Here is a 13355-nt window from a genome sequence, read left to right as displayed (position 1 = left end):
TGGGTGGAGCCTGCTAGACCTGAGACCTTCCAACTGCTGGTGAGGTGGATAACTTCAAAGAGCTACGAGAACAAAGCATAGAACTTGTCACTTTAACTTTTTCACTGACTAATATTCAACACACGCAAATATATATATATTCCTAAGATCATACCTTACCTACCAGGGTAAAAAGGAGGGATCAGAGTGGCCCACGGACATTGCTTTCTTACCACCTATCATGTGAATTCTACCTGTATTCCTGGGTGAAGGGCTGGATCACTTGATGACTTCCAGAGTTCTAGCAGCTTTTGGAATGATAGCAGTGGTGCAGGGTTTATGATGATGCTATAAAATGATGTCTGAAAAGTTGCCTAGAATATATTTTATTACAAATTTGAAATAAAACAAATTTGGTGTTAAAAAAAATTACCATCATTCTCAGCAAACTGACACAAGAGCAGAAAATCAAGCACTGCATGTTCTCACTCATAGGTGGGTGTTGAACAATGAGAACACACGGACGCAGGGAGGGGAGCACTACACACTGGGGTCTGTTGGGGGGAAATGGGGGAGGGACAGTTGGGGGTGGGGAGTTGGGGAGAGATAGCATGGGGAGAAATGCCAGATATAGGTGAAGGGGAGGAAGGCAGCAAATCACACTGCCATGTGTGTACCTATGCAACAATCTTGCATGTTCTTCACATGTACCCCAAAACCCAAAATGCAATAAAAATAATAAAATTTAAAAAAGAAACTTCAAGACTAGCAGAGCCAAAGTTTCTCCTCTCAAGAGCCAGATGTTCAAGAGCTTCTTAAACTGAGAAGTCAGCTCACGTTTTCTCATCAACCAAAAATATATATATATATTCAAAGGAGAAAATCCATAAGATATTATAATAAGAAAAATAAATCTGCTCTTACATAACCCCCATTCAGACATATACCTAACCAGTGACTGGTAATTACCTTATAAAAAATGTTTAGAACTTTTTTGAAATAAATTAGTCTATGTTTTGCAATAAAAAGATCCAGTCCTCTTTGCAGCCTCTGATCAGGAAGTTATATCTTAGCTAGAGGTCTACCACAATCTTGGTACCAGGTATTATTAAAAACAAACAAACAAACAAACAAACAAACTAACAAACTAACTGTCATGCCTAATTTCTGTGCACGCATAACCTGTATCATCAATCTGGCATTGAAATTAACATAAACATGCTTTTTTTTTTAACTTTATTTATTTATTTATTTATTTTTTTCCCATTTATTTATTTTATTGCATTGTAGGTTTTGGGGTACATGTGAAGAACATGCAAAGTTGTTGCATAGGAACACAAGTGGCAGTGTGATTTGCTGCCTTCCTCCCCATCACCTACATCTGGCATTTCTCCCCTTGCTATATCTCCCCAGCTCCCCCACCCCCCCCCCCCCCCCCCCATTTCCCCCCAACTGACCCCAGTGTGTATTGCTCCCCTCCCTGTGTCCATGTGTTCTCATTGTTCAACACCCGCCTATGAGTGAGAACATGCGGTGTTTGATCTTCTGCTCTTCTGTCAGTTTGCTGAGAATGATGGTTTCCAGGTTCATCCATGTCCCTACAAAGGACCCAAACTCATCGTTTTTGATGGCTGCATAATATGAAAAATGCTCATCATCACTGGTCATCAGAGAAATGCAATCAAAACTACATTGAGATACCATCTCATGCCAGTTAGAATGGCGATCATTAAAAAATCTGGAGACAACAGATGCTGGAGAGGATGTGGAGAAATAGGAACACTTTTACACTGTTGGTGGGAGTGTAAATTAGTTCAACCATTGTGGAAGACGGTGTGGCGATTCCTTAAGGACCTATAAATAGAAATTCCATTTGACCCAGAAATCCCATTACTGGGTATATATCCAAAGGATTACAAATCGTTCTACTATAAGGACACTTGCACATGAATGTTCATTGCAGCACTGTTTACGATAGCAAAGACCTGGAACCAACCCAAATGCCCATCGACAATAGACTGGATAGGGAAAATGTGGCACATATACACCATGGAATATTATGCAGCCATCAAAAACGATGAGTTTGGGTCCTTTGTAGGGACATCGATGAACCTGGAAACCATCATTCTCAGCAAACTGACAGAAGAGCAGAAGATCAAACACCACATGTTCTCACTCATAGGCGGGTGTTGAACAATGAGAACATATAAACATGCTTTTGCAAACTCAGTGAATTAGAAACTATTCATATCTTAAGCATTCTTATACACAGTCTTAATAAAATAAATAAATCTTTATTGCTGATGAAATACTTTTCTAGAAAAAAAATGGTGAAACAAAAACAATATATATTTTTGAGTAAAATACTCTGGTGTTATTTCATTAGGAAAATGTGTTTTAATTACTCAAGTTCCACATACATACACACACATGCACACACACAATTTTTATTGGCAGTAACCAAGTAATGGAAAGACAAAGAAAATAATGTACATTTTAAAACATTTCAAGTTCTGGAAATATATAGCTCTAATACTGCTCAACGCATAATATTTTTTATAAAAATTCCAACAAAATTAAAATGTTAGGCTTTTAAAATAAAGTAAAGTTTATTTTTAAAGTATCAAGTAAAATAAAAAAACGATTTAGAAAGAAAATTGGTGAAATTTCAATTACCACCAAGCAAATTATCAGTTGTAAATTGTCAATTTTTCTTTTTCTTCTGCAGTATTGCCTCTTATCTATGTTGTGTGCCTGAAAAAATAAAAATGAATCTTAAACATGCAAGACATTTTTAATTAGTTTACTTATATTTTTCAAAATAGTTTCATATATGTGCAGCAGGAATTTTTGAAGTTTAAATATGAACACATCTTTCCATAAGAAAAAAAATGTGCTAACATTTCCCTTGATATTTGAAATCATTTAGCCAATTTCACAATCATATATTTTAGTATTTATTTTAAATGTCACCATGAAAATGTTAATTTTGGTATTTTACTTATTATATGTAATATCTTGGGATACATATTTTTAAGTCTAGAGGCTGAACAACTCAGGAATAAAATCCATGTGTTTTAATTTTATACTTATATTAACTACCAAGTTATTTTCAGTGGTAACTGCCAAGTTATTTTTAACCCCCAAATTTAGGTATATTGTAAAATTATAATGTGAAAACTGTGGTTGTAATAATGGTCTTGGCCTTCAATTTTTTTAAATTTTATTTGCAAAACATTATAACTTGAAATTTTTAGCAAATAAAAATACCATATAGATGACTTCATGCTTTTCTACCAAGTCTGACATCTAATGATAAATATTTGTTTAAAACTTTTGAAAATTTTTTCAGAATATTTTACAGCCAAATGGAATTTTTTGAAAACCATTATATTATAAATTGATTCAAGCAAACATAATCTTCCATATTTGCTTTCAGTTTCCATATAAACCCCATAATCTCCAATATGATCCTCTTATATTATTTATGCGGATTCCTTTTTTTTTTTTTTTACTATCATATCATGGAAACAATGTTTTGTTTATTAATTTTCATTTTCTCAATAAAGTTTTCTTAGATGATTTCTTGAATTCTGAAATTAAAGAAGCTATTTCAGATGTATTATTAGTTAATAATATCATAAATCCATATCTTTCTTTTCTATTTTTATTTTTTGTGTGGATGTTTAGCAATAGTAATTTTTAGACGATATTTTCACCTTTGTTTTGTACTCCAACAAGATGGCTGTAATGGACTGAGCTCAGAGAAACATAATGAAGAATGGTAACATTTCCACTTGATAGTGAGAGAGCTAATTTTAATACTTTCTAAATTATTGATATTCAATTAAAATATTTCCAGTGATTGATTATTTTGAATTTAGCCATATAAATTTCAAACTAGCTTTATGATTATGTAAACATTAATCTGATTTAAAATGTTTCTGTATGGTCTTAGATTTACTGGTCAAAAGGTAATTCAATATTAGGAGGAATCTACTTCAGTATACTGAATCTAATTAATGAAACTAAAGGATAATAGGTGAATAAATTATTTTTTTCTACCTTGAAATTAAATGATGATTTACATGGCCTTTCCACTTGGTTGAATAAGTGAACTTCAATTATAGTACAACTTTAGTTTAAATCATTCTTGGCCTCACAGCTGCTCTCATATGGTAGGTGTTACTTAATGATTTTTCATAAATGATAATTGATGATATAGCAAAAAAACTTAAAAATCTAAGCATTTAATTTAAGAAAGATAATGAGACATCATCAATCCACTGAAGAGTATAATTTTAAGTAAAAATGTTAGTCGTTTGGTTTAAATTTTAGTTCAAGAGTACAATTGGAAGATTCAAGAAAGGTAACAGAGTGGGAAGCAGAGGAATCTATCTCTCCACCTAGACAACCACAGTTGTCCAATATATCTGGTAAAACTATTTTGCAACTACAGAGTTTTGCATAGGTTTGGAACTTCCAGGAATAGTCTTGGAAAGGAAAATACAGTTAATTTGGTCAAGTTTAGGTTTTAGTACAAGAGCAGCTAACCCTTATCTTCAGCACCATGGCCAGCACCTATACTCCTTTTCGGTGAGAAGCTCATATGTAGCTTACAGAAGCCAGGATATATAAAAAGCATGCTGTTCTCAAAATATTAGAGACAGGTGTGCAGATTCCATATTGCTCTTTCTTATCTCAGAAGTGTAGCCAGAAATTTCAGTGGCCATTTTTGTTGCACCTTACCCCATTCTTGCAAGCTTTGGCACCTCTGCCTGATTTTTACCATTTTTCTAATGACTCTAATAAGTCAATTATTAATGTATAGAATGCTATTAATATTTTATTCAAAAGTATGTTAATATATTAAAGCCTAGATATTCCAAGTAAAACTTCATAGACCATGAAAAATGTTTAGTGGTTATAAACTTTAAAGTATCACTTAACCAGAGTTGAAAATTTATGTCTAAAATATCAGGGTGTAATTACTAAACCAAAACACAAATAATTAGTGTTATCAATACCATTATATATACGCACACACATGTAGCTATGTGTGTGTGTGTTTGTATATATACAGATATAGATATATGTAACAGTGTATTTTTTTATTCTGTATAATTATTGCCTAAGGCCTAAAGTGAAGTGTAACTTTGCTTCTTTCTTACATATTAAGAATACTTAAATACCAAAAACAAAGAAGAAAAAAATATATAACTGAGAATATTTAAGTTTAAGTGAACTCTGTAATACATTTTTAACAAATAGCATGAGTATTTTCTTTAAAATAAATTTTATGCAATGGAAATATTTTGAGGTATAATTCAAGAAAATTCTCATTAGCAAAACTCTTGTTGATAAAGGGCTCCAATGATCCAGGACAGGAGTTATTCGGTGAGCATTTTAATATATGCTTAAAAATACATTATATTATTTACATTGCAATCCAAATTTGAAGTTGATAACTTATTTTTAACAAAAGTAACATATATTTTTAATATTTTTGTATATTTTATATGTAACATATTTTATATTCTAGTTTCATGACTAAAATATATACTATACTCATGTATGATGTACCATATTAAATAAATCTATAACTCTACTATATGTTGAGTTAGGATATATATGTGTATGTGTATCTATATAAATATGTAAAATCTATAAATGCTGTTAATATTTTAATTTATATGTGAGAAAATTCAGCATTCAAAACTTACAAATGTCATATACCTAATCAGTTCTATAAGCTGATTGGAATCCAAATGATTGAGTTGATATTCATTGGCATGTATCAACTAAATTCTTTATTTTCTGCCACAGTTTATTGTCTGTTAATCATTTTGATTTCATTATAAGTATTCCTGAAGCTGCAATAAAATTATAACAACAAATGTATCACATCTGCAAATGGCTCATTCATTCATACTGACATGTTAACTTCTGCTGGGTGAAATGCATTGGATCTAGAGACAAGATTCCAGAATGGAATTCATTCATACTGAGGTGTTAACATCTGCTTAATGGAATGCATTGCTTCTAGAGGCAGGATCATATGAATAATTCTTACTTAATAATATTATTTAAAATGTTGGATAAAAACTTGCAAAATAGTCATCACTTGAGAAAATATCATAAAATTTAATAACAGTATCATATGTACCTGTTGTTGACAGTTATTATATTATTTTCCGTACTCAGAGGAGACTAAGACTATGCTTTTAGGAATGCAAATCTTAGCATAGATTTTTAACATAAATTTTATTATAAATATTTACATTGTGTTATAGTTGTGTTATACTCTATAGTTTATAACATTTTTTGAGAAGCACAATGAACTAATTAACATACAAATTTGTGAAATTGACAAATTTCACAATTGACTTTTAATAACCAAAGCTTTATGCTGTACAAATAATAAATTAGAACTTTCATCTGTCCTTTATGTGTTCCCTGGTGGAGGACAAACTACAATTTGTATTCATCAAATAAGTCTAAAGTTCAGGACCATCCCTTCCAAATATTTTCAAAGGATATAAAAGAAGAAACATGAAAAACATCTATTAAACAAACATGGATTTGTTGAAGCACAACATGGGTATAGCTTTTCTTATAAAATTATTTAACAATAATTTGAGGAGATAGTTTATTATCTGAATAATGTGCTAGTGCTCTTGTAGCTTTGTATTAGGTAAATGCAAAAATAATTGTTGTTTTTGCCATTTAAAAGCAATGACAAAACCTGCAATTACTTCTGTACCAATCTAATACTTGGTAATAGCCATAGCAACTCTGGAAGTTCAGAACTTCTTTGGACTTCTTTTCTGTACCAGGGCAAATTCAACCTATCTTCAAAATCTTGCAAATTTGAGGATAGGACCAGAGTAGAGAAGCATATAGATTGAGAAACTAATTATAGGTAAAGTTAAAAAGATATTATGTGAAAATATATGTGTTGTTGCTCCCTTTCTTTTTAATTAATTCAAATGTAAATATTTTATAATTTAAGTTGGGCCATGTACAGAAAGCAGAAATTGGACCCCTTCCTGACACCTTACACTAAAATTAACTGCAGATGGATTACAGACTTAATAAGACCTAACACCATAAAAACCCTAGAAGAAAATATAGGCAAAACCGTTCAGGACATAGGCATAAGCAATGACTTCATGACTAAAACACCAAAAGCATTGGCAGCAAAAGCCAAATAGACAAATTGGATCTAATTATACTTCAAGGCTTCTGCACAGCAAAAGAAACAATTATTAGAGTGAACTGACAACCAACAGAATGGGAAAAAAAATTTGCAATCTACCCATCTGAAAAAGGGCTAATATCCAGAATCTACAAATAACTAAAACAAATTTACAAGAAAAAAAAGCCCATTCAAAAGTGGGTGAAGGATATGAATAGACACTTTTCAAAAGAAGATATATATGAGGTCAACAAGCATATGAAAACATGCTCATCGTCACTGGTCATTAGAGAAATGCAAATCAAAACCACGTTGAGATACCATCTCAAGCCAGTTAGAATGGCAATAATTAAAAAATCTGGAGACAACAGATGCTGGAGATCATGTGGAGAAATAGGAACACTTTTACACTGTTGGTGGGAGTGTAAATTAGTTCAACCATTGTGGAAGACAGTGTGGTGATTCCTCAAGGATCTAGAAATAGAAATTCCATTAGACCCAGTAATCCCATTACTGACTATATACCCATAGGATTATAAATCGTTCTATTATAAAGATGCATGCACATGTATGTTCATTGTGGCACTATTTACAAGAGCAAAGACTTGGAACCAACCCAAATGCCCGTCTATGATAGACTGGGCAAGGAAAATGTGGCACATATACACCATGGAATACTATGCAGCCATAAAAAACGATGAGTTTGTGTCCTTTTAGTGACATGGATGAATCTGGAAACCATCATTCTCAGCAAACTGACACAAGAACAGAAAATCAAACAACATCTCACTCATAGGCAAGTGTTGAACAATGAGAACACATGGACACAGGGAGGGGAGCATCACACACTGGGGTTTTTTTTTGAGGGGGCTAGGTGATGGAGAGCATTGGTGGGGAGGTTGAGGAGAGATAACATGGGGAGAAATGCCACATATAGGTGATGGGAGAATGGAGACATAAAACCACCTTGCCTGTATGTACCTATGCAACAGTCCTGCATGATCTGCAGATGTACCCCAAAACCTAAAGCACAATTTAAAAAAAGAAAACAGAAAAGGAGGATTGAATTTGAAGTAAAGAGGAAAGGGAAAAAGAATTGTCTGCGTTTCTACATAATCTAATTCTGTTCACCAGGAAGATAGCCATGAAACATATTTTGAACAAAATTATTTGTACTTTGTTCATCTTTTTACAGAGTTTTTTTTTCTATGCAGTAATAAATGACTAAAGAAGGAAGGAAGAAATTAATATGTATAGAATGAAGGAAAGACAAAAACAATAGCTTGTCTTATCCAGTTCCACCACGGGCAGCGAACAAATCTTAATATCATATTGTGCACTTACCTAATGAAAACTACTAAAATCATCATTCAGCAGCTAGTGTGACATACATTTTAAAATAATTCAAGATTTTTCTGAAATCGTTCCAGCAATCTTCTACAGGTGCTCTTAATAGAGAAAGTGTGCCCATCTGTGAATGTTTACACACAAAAGCCATATAAACAGAGCTGTAGATTCAAAAACAGCCCAACTTTCAGCAGGCTCCTATTATGTGAATAAACACATTGGATTAGTTTTATTTACAGTAGTTTATTGCTGTGTTATTTATCATGAAAAAAAAAAAAAAACAATGAGACTGATAGACACAGCTGTCTGTGATTTGGCATTCACGTTATTTGGACCAAGTGATTAGCTATAATACACTTTTTAAAAATGGATTTTATCAAAGTTATTGACAACCTAAAGTCATAAATGTAGCTGACTGGCTTTTGTATGAAGTTTTCCTTCATGGAAACGAAAACTGAATGCTACGGTACCTGTGGCTATTTCTTTACTGAAAAAAATTGCTATAATAATTATTAAGGCCCAGAGATAAATTTGTACCTCACATAAAATATATAGAGAAAACAGAGAACTAAGTCTTTAGAAAATATTTCATTTGCTTGGTTCTCATCTCTTTGTAAAGCCGTCACTGTAGATTTTAACCTCTGCCAGTACTATTAATTAAATTAACCCTCTGAGTTAAATTTAAGTAGGATATAAGACTTTATTTAATTTAGTTTAATTAATTAGTACATATATTTTTACATCTCTCCAGGTAATTTTAATGTTCAGTCAGAATTGAAAAGTCCAGCTCTATATAAAAAATTTGCAAATCATTTTGAGAGAAATATAAATGCATAATATACCAAACATAAGCATTGTAAGAAAAATAAACAAGGGGATTTCAAATTTAATATAAAGCTTAAGGAAGAACAAAAGTATTCTGGGAGGATACCAAATCAGATATATTTTAATTAAAGTATAGATTTTAACAATAAGATAATTTTTATCTAAAGAAGGTAAAATAAGTATCTTTGAAATCCCAGAGCAAGCCAAGATTAATGGTTTGAGGATGTGAAAGTAATTTTAGAGAAGAAAAAAAGAATTAAAAAAACTACCTATATGGTATTTATAAAACTATGTCATAAATGTAGTCAATAATGACCATTAAAAAAATATTTAGTGGTGGTGTCCATGTTTCTACTTGCTTCCTAACCAGAATGTTAGCAGAGCTGATACCATTTTTAAAGGTCTCAATTGACTTGCCCTGTAGGATCCACGGATCCACTTAAACTACGCGTGTCTTCTAACCAACAAGACTATGGTCTTATCTCCACCCACCCACTCCTCCATATCTGTTGCTGGATATGTCCAGCTGTGTAATTCCTCTGACTTCCCATAATAACCTTACTTTTGTCCTTAGTTCAGTGATAATATGACAGGGAAACTCCCAACATCAATGAAAGCACTATTGCTTGATATGTCTGATTGCTATTTGTCAGAAATTTCACCGGTGATTCATGAGCCATACAGGCTTTTGTTACTTAAAGTGTGGCCCAGGGAACAGAAACATTGACATCACCTTGGAACCTGCAAGTATTGCAGTACCATAAGTTCTCCTCCTGGGCTACTGTGTTAGAATCCTTAAAATAAGGTTCTAAGTTCATATTTATGCAAATTATAACTGATGTACTTTGACGTAGAATATTTGTGTTGAGTGTTGCAGTAAAACCAAATTTACTATTATGTTAGATTATCAAGATAAGATGTTTCACCTTGGATACCCTTCTCAAGAAAGTTCACCCTATTTTGCCATTCTTTCATATGTCTCAGACATCACTGCTGCTATTTACTTGTTCTCCCAACTTAACATTGTGAGTTTGAGCATCATCTCTTAATGCTTATATTGCCTCTACCTGTCATCATCAGTGCCTGAACAGTAGACCAAATTTAAAGAAACACTGAATCCCACAAGATCACCCTTAAATATTTTATATTTAAATGTTGTGAAGTATAACTATCCATAAGTCTAAGAAAAGTCAAGTCACTCTAAATCCACCATGCTTGTCTTTACTTTGTAACATAGTACTGACTACTCTTCTTCTAAATAATTTTTAGTATTTTTATTTGTATTTTTTTAGTGATTTCTATTTTCATCTCTATATATCTTCCTCTCCCCAAATCATGGACTTATATTTCTCTTAACATTGTGCTGCATAATTGTAGAACTCTTATATAGTCAAGCCTCTGTTAATGTTCTATTCAATTGCATACCCTAGCTGAAATGTGGCCCACTTCCCTGAACTTTTCTTTTTCTACAGAATTCTTAAGGTGAAAATGGTTATTTTCCATTATCTCACATACATCAGGGTCATGTGGTTGTGCCTTCTTTCTCCTCAATGAAAATATCAGATCACTCCTTCTCTGTCTTCTTAAAACTAACACCACTCCCTTAAGACAGATACAATTTGGGTTGCTATATTTCCATACTGTTATTATCTACTCATTTCTTTAAAACCTCACTTCAATGAAAAGTTGGGAATTTGACCTTTTCAATCTCATTATCTACTATCATCTAGAATGACTTAAATAGCAGCAAAGACAGTCTACACACTATCAAACCCACTTAATTTTCTTTATTTCTGAATTCCAAAAATCATCCCCAGTAGAACTCTCTACAAACTCACTTATTCATGTCCTGAATTTGGATATAGGGCCTCTATTTGCATACAGATTATATGTTAAATTGCAGAACTGAATGAAACTCAGTTATCTTGATATCTCAATAACTCAGTTATCTCACTCAACGTGGCTTACAAGGTTACTATGTACTTGATGCTATAATAGTTAATATGCAAAGTTTTAAAACTGAGTCTGTCCAGGTTTAAAAACACTGAACAAATTTATAAAAATTCTAATCTGTACATTTTACAGCATATGCAGCACACACAAATGCAGCCTCTGAAAACAGATAAATCAAGAAAAAAGGTAAGTAAGTTCATAAAAGTAATTAACAGGTTATGATCACTCCACTACTCTCTCTTTCTACTATGGTTCCAGAGCAGATTTTTTTTTTCTCACAAAAAAAGGTATTCTTCAGGGAAAATATGGTTGCAACTATTGACTGAACTTTATTGCACTGCTTTATTATTAAGCCTGTTGTTGTAATAGTAAGGGAAAGAGTTGGTCTCATATCATTATTTAATGTGAAAGCATGTGCTAATCACAGCAACCAACTAGCACAGCTTCACAGAAGGCTTAAAATTTTAGTAAGTTCTTTTATTCAAAAGGAATGTACACACCAGAGAAAAGAAAGCACTTAGTGGTTTTTCTATGCAAAATCCATATCTGAAGTAGAAACTTATTTTAGAGTCACTCAGAAGAGATTTGAGCTTAATAAATATTGTCACAACTGATTTATTCTACTTAGAGAGCTAATTCATGTTACTAAATTATTGATATAGAAAAGTCTTACTAACTAGTAAAACACTCTCTCTGAATTACTGTGTATTTTAATCCCAAATATTATCACTATATCAATATATATTTTAAGTTTCAGTTTCCTTGTAATATTTCAGCTTTCTATTTATTAATGAACTGCAGGGCATTTTAAAGTTTGAGAATGCTTAGCTTGCAATAATATAAAAATATGATACATAATATGCAAATCTACATAAACATGCAAAAAATGTGTTAATTTTATTCAAAAGAAACCAAAGATAAAATGTAATAGCTTATTTTTCAAAAGAACAAGTGGAGAATAAATACAGATTCAAATTCACACAATAATATCCCAGGGACTAAAACTATACATGGCAGTGTAGTTCTGACAAGGGCATAGGTACTTACATTACGTTGAAATTCATTTCCTGTTGATAGATTTAAGAAAATTATTATATCAGTTCATAAAACTTCTGTTAAAAAGAGTCAAAAAATGATTTATGCATAATACTCAGCATCCCCAGAGTATTATTTAGGTTCTCTTTTCACATGAAGCCATTCTAAGAAATTTTATCTGTCACTATTAATTTATTTACCATTGTGCTTCTCATCAATTTATCCTCCTTAACATAATGTCCTAAAGGAAAATATAATGGAATATATATTTAATGCAATAAGAAAAACCATGAAGTGTCTCAACTGTGTTTAAAATATAACAGAGTACACTGGGTATGAAGGTCCTTGCATGTAATCCCAGCTGTTGGGAAGGCTGTGGCAGGAGGCTCCCTGGAGCCCAAGGTTTCAAGACCAGCCTGGGACCCATCTCTAAAGTATTACATATCTAAACTAATATATCTATATAATTATAATCAAGTAAGACATGTATTAGACATATTATCTTTATTTTTATAAATACGTAAATAATATACATGCATATAAATATATATATACACACATACATACATACATGAAAACATATAAACTCATTTAAAAATATAGGTGATATGACTTAATTATATTTTAATAATATTTTAAGTATTTTAAGAGGTCTGAGGCGTATTTACTATAAAAGAGTGAGTTTCCTTCCAAATATCTAAAATAGAAAGTTATTTATGTTAAAGAAAATTATTGACGTTTCTTTATTTCATCTCTCTCTGTCATTATTGTCCTAATATACAGAAACCAATGTGAAGGTAAAACAAAATAACAAATTTATTACTCAGTATGATTGATTTTGTTTTGGAATATCCTGTTGTAAAGAAATTGGCCTTGGACATTATAATTTCAATGAAGCAGAAGATCAAACACCGCATGTTCTCACTCATAGGCGGGTGTTGAACAATGAGAACACATGGACACAGGGAGGGGAGCACTACACACTGGGGTCAGTTGGAGAGAAATAGGGGAGGGATGG

The sequence above is a fragment of the Cebus imitator genome, unplaced genomic scaffold, assembly GCF_001604975.1.
Source record: "Cebus imitator isolate Cc_AM_T3 unplaced genomic scaffold, Cebus_imitator-1.0 Scaffold17, whole genome shotgun sequence".
In the NCBI taxonomy this organism is placed as follows: domain Eukaryota; kingdom Metazoa; phylum Chordata; class Mammalia; order Primates; family Cebidae; genus Cebus; species Cebus imitator.
The sequence above is the reverse complement of the archived record's forward strand: the minus strand, read 5'-3'. Positions refer to the sequence as shown.